Here is a 4769-nt window from a genome sequence, read left to right on the forward strand (position 1 = left end):
ATGTATCTACATCATCTTAACCAAGTCTTGACCATCATAACCCTAGTGCAAGTCTAAGACATGAAGCACAACTCACTTAAGAGTTGCATGTAGTTTGATGAACCAAAGTTACATCAAAGTCTTAGGTTTGACACTTACATGAACTATAATAGAAATATTGAACTCTAAACTTGAAAATAAACTAACTAGTCAAGATCTTAAGGTGTAGAACATGGTTCTTAGTTAGATCTTGAAGATCCAAGACCCAAAAGTCTAGATCAAGCATAAGTATACAAAGTTATATTTAAAGAAAACTTATTTGTGTGTTCTTGAACTTTCAAGGTTAACTTTTAGTTCAAGATTAATGAGATCAAGACTAACTTGTAGTACTTGACCATTTAAACTAATTACATGAAGGTAAAGTGCAAGAAGAAGTAAACTAAGTAAACATGTAATTTTTTCATGGTTATTCATACTTTAAAGATTCAAACCAAAGTTTGATCTTTAGAAAGTAAACTTTAAAGTTTACTTCATGAACTTCAAGTATGAGTTTAATCCACACATGAACTTGCAATCTTTTAGGAAAGTATATGTAGAACCATAACTAGTAAGTTATGTTCTTGAGTGTTCTTGATAAATACAAGATATTATGAAGAATCAAACTAGTAAGTTTGATCTTGTAGCTAGTAAAGAACAACTAACAATTATATGTAACAACTAACAACAACAAGTAACAAAAGATGATGATGATTCAAGGGTGTTTGAATTCAGTTTTGGTTAAAGAAAAAGAAGAGAAATTAAAGCTTGTTACTTACTACAACTAGAGAGAAAAGAGAGAAAACTTGGAAGTATTTTTGTGTGTGTGTTTGAGAGAGTAACAAGTGATGAAGTAATAAGAAAAATGAAACAAAAGAAGCACTCCCCAAGGCCTAAACCATTTGGCCAGCAGCAGCAAAAATAGAGGGGATGGATTTGTTTTGTGGTCACTTGCAAGTAAAGCTTCAAAAGTTGGATACTTGGTGTGTTTACATGGGAATGGCAAGTTAACTAGATTCCTAAACAAGTTAACTAACTAGTTACACTTGTAAGTACTACTTACATGTAATATTGGGCTAGTTAAATCCACTAATAATGTAGGGTGGGCTTCTAAAGTCCAATAACACTAGTAAAGGCCCAAGTTCAATTAAAAGCCCAAGTATGCATGTAATTAACAAGTTAATCCAATTAAAAGCCCAAGTAACTAACTAATAGCTTTAGTTAATTAAAATGATTAATAAAATTAATCATGAATGTAAATAATACTTGAAAATATTATTCGTGCAAGTTCCGGGTGTCACAAAGACGTTTCGGGCAATTAAAGTCAAGTTCGGGCAATCATGGCAACTTGCAAATGTAATGACATACATTCGTTTTATCACACGTATTAATAATAATAATTATTAATAAATTAACGTTAGAAATTCCAGGGTCGTTACATTACCCACCTGTTAAAGAAAATTTCGTCCCGAAATTTAAGCTGAGGTAGATGGAGGAGTCGGGAAAAGGTGAGGATACTTCCGCATCATTTGATCCTCTCGCTCCCAAGTAAACTCAGGTCCTCGTTTGGCATTCCATCGCACTCGGACGATCGGAATCTTGTTGCATTTCAAAGTTTTGATCTCACGATCCATAATTTCAACAGGTTCTTCCACAAAGTGGAGTTGGTCATCAATTGTAAGTTCTTCCAGTGGTATGATAAGTTCAGGTGCAGCAAGACACTTCTTCAAGTTTGACACGTGGAAGGTAGGATGAACTGAGCTCAATTGTGCTGGTAGGTCCAAACGGTATGCAACTGGTCCAACACGTTCCAAGATCTCGAAAGGACCAATGTATCGTGGGTTCAACTTTCCACGTTTTCCAAAACGGATCACACCTTTCCAAGGTGCAACCTTCAACATTACACGATCACTAACATTAAATTCAAAGTCCTTACGTTTAAGATCAGCATAACTCTTTTGGCGATCACGGGTAGTCTTAAGTCTAGCTTGGATCTGAGCAATCTTCTCCGTGGTTTCGTGGACGACCTCGGGTCCGGTGATTTGCTTTTCGCCTACTTCGGCCCAACAAATAGGAGATCGGCACTTGCGGCCATACAACGCTTCAAAAGGCGCGGCATTAATGCTAGAGTGATAACTGTTGTTGTAATAAAATTCGGCTAGTGGCAAATGCCTTTCCCAGGCCTTTCCGAAATCAATGACACATGCACGCAACATGTATTCCAAGGTCTGAATTGTTCGTTCACTTTGCCCGTCAGTCTGAGGATGATAAGCAGTACTCATGTCAAGACGTGTTCCCATGGCTTCTTGCAAAGAACGCCAAAACCTAGAAGCAAAACGGGGATCGCGATCGGAGATGATCGATAAAGGTACACCGTGTCGTGATACAACCTCCTTAATGTAAAGTTGAGCAAGTCTTTCCATTGTATCAGTCTCCTTCATCGCTAGGAAGTGTGCAGATTTGGTAAGGCGGTCAACAATAACCCAAATAGTATCGTATCCGCCCACCGTCTTTGGCAGCTTAGTAATGAAATCCATCGTGATCCTTTCCCACTTCCATTGTGGGATCTCCGGCTGTTGAAGTAATCCAGAAGGTCTCTGATGCTCGGATTTAACCTTCGAGCAAGTCAAACACTTACCAACATAAGTCGCAACGCCCTTCTTAAGATTCGGCCACCAATACTGTTCTTTAAGGTCGTGGTACATTTTGCCATCTCCAGGATGAATCGAATATCTCGATTTGTGTGCTTCATCAAGTATCAGGTTTTGTAGATCCCCATAATAAGGTACCCAAATTCTTCCGGCATAACATCGGAGTCCAGACTCCCTAACCTCGAATCGAGAGACAAGTATGTTCAAATGTTCGTGAGATATATTCTCCTCCTTGAGAGCCTCTTCTTGGGCTACTCGGATCTGACTGTTGAGGTTCGAATGGATGGTGATGTTCAGAGCCCTAACACGAGGAGGTGCCGTCCTCTCCTTTCGGCTTAAAGCGTCAGCTACAACATTGGCTTTGCCAGGGTGATAACGGAGTTCACAATCGTAGTCGTTGAGTGTCTCGATCCATCGACGCTGTCTCATATTTAGTTGTTTATGATCTAAGATGTGTTGGAGGCTTTTGTGATCGGTGAAGATAGTGCTCTTAGTTCCATACAAATAGTGTCTCCACAATTTGAGCGCAAAGACAACGGCTCCAAGTTCAAGATCGTGTGTAGTGTAGTTCCGCTCGTGAATCTTCAATTGGCGGGAGGCATAAGCAATAACTTTTGATCGTTGCATCAGTACACAACCAAAACCACTCTTCGATGCATCGCAATAAACAACAAAGTCGTCACTGCCTTCAGGAAGTGATAGGATAGGTGCGGTGGTCAACTTCTTCTTCAAAGTTTGGAATGCTGATTCGTGTGCGGGTTCCCAAATGAACTTCTTGCCCTTGTGAGTCAGCGCGGTCAAAGGACGCGCAATCAGAGAAAATCCTTTGATAAACCTTCGGTAATAACCAGCGAGACCTAGGAATTGGCGAATATGCGTTGGAGTAGTGGGGGTCTCCCACTTACTGATGGCTTCAATCTTGGCGGGATCAACTTTGATACCCTGGTCGCTCACAACATGACCTAGAAACTGGACTTCCTTCAACCAAAATTCGCACTTGGAGAATTTGGCGTAAAGTTGCTCTTGTCTTAAGAGTTCAAGCACTAATCGAAGGTGTTTCTCATGCTCTTCTTCGCTCCTTGAGTAGATAAGGATATCATCTATGAAGACGATAACAAACTTATCCAAGTACGGCTTGCAGACATGATTCATGATGTCCATGAACACGGCAGGTGCATTGGTCAAACCGAATGGCATCACGAGAAACTCATAATGACCATAACGAGTTCTGAACGCAGTTTTCATCATGTCACTTTCCTTCACCCTCAATTGGTGATAACCGGATCGCAAATCGATCTTTGAGTAGACACTCGATCCTTGTAGTTGATCAAAAAGATCGTCAATTCATGGAAGAGGATACCGATTCTTGATAGTCAATTTGTTGAGTTCACGGTAGTTAATACACATACGGAAGGATCCATCCTTCTTCTTCACAAACAACACAGGTGCGCCCCAAGGCGAGAAACTTGGTTGGATAAATCCTCGATCAAGCAGTTCTTGTAGTTGACTTTGTAATTCTTGCATCTCGGAAGGTGCGAGTCTATAAGGTGCGCGAGCTACAGGTGCAGCTCCTGGCACTAAATCAATCTAAAACTCTACTGCTCTCTGCGGTGGCAATCCAGACAATTCCTCTGGGAAGACATCGGAAAATTCGTTCACAATTCGAACATCGTTCACGCTCTTCACCTCAGTTTCTACCGCTTTCACATGTGCTAGGACAGCAAAACGTCCCTTCTTCATAATCTTTTGCGCTTTCACGCAACTAATGAGGTTCAACTTCAAGGTACATCTCTCTCCATAGATAACCAATGGTTCGCCATCTCCCTGTGGTATGCGAAGTGCTTTGTCTCCACAAATAATATCGGCCTTTATCTTGCTCAACCAATCCATACCGACGATCACGTCAAAACTTCCCAGTTTGATGGGTATCAAATCAATTTCGAAATCTGCACCAGCTATGTTGATAATAGCTCCACGACTAATATGGTCAACCTTTTCAAGTTTTCCATTGGCGACCTCGACAAGAATACTCTCTTTTAACGGGACTAATGACCAATTAATCTTATCGCAAAAATGTCTACATACATAACTTCTATCCGCACC

The sequence above is a fragment of the Rutidosis leptorrhynchoides genome, chromosome 7 (assembly GCF_046630445.1).
Source record: "Rutidosis leptorrhynchoides isolate AG116_Rl617_1_P2 chromosome 7, CSIRO_AGI_Rlap_v1, whole genome shotgun sequence".
Lineage (NCBI taxonomy): Eukaryota > Viridiplantae > Streptophyta > Magnoliopsida > Asterales > Asteraceae > Rutidosis > Rutidosis leptorrhynchoides.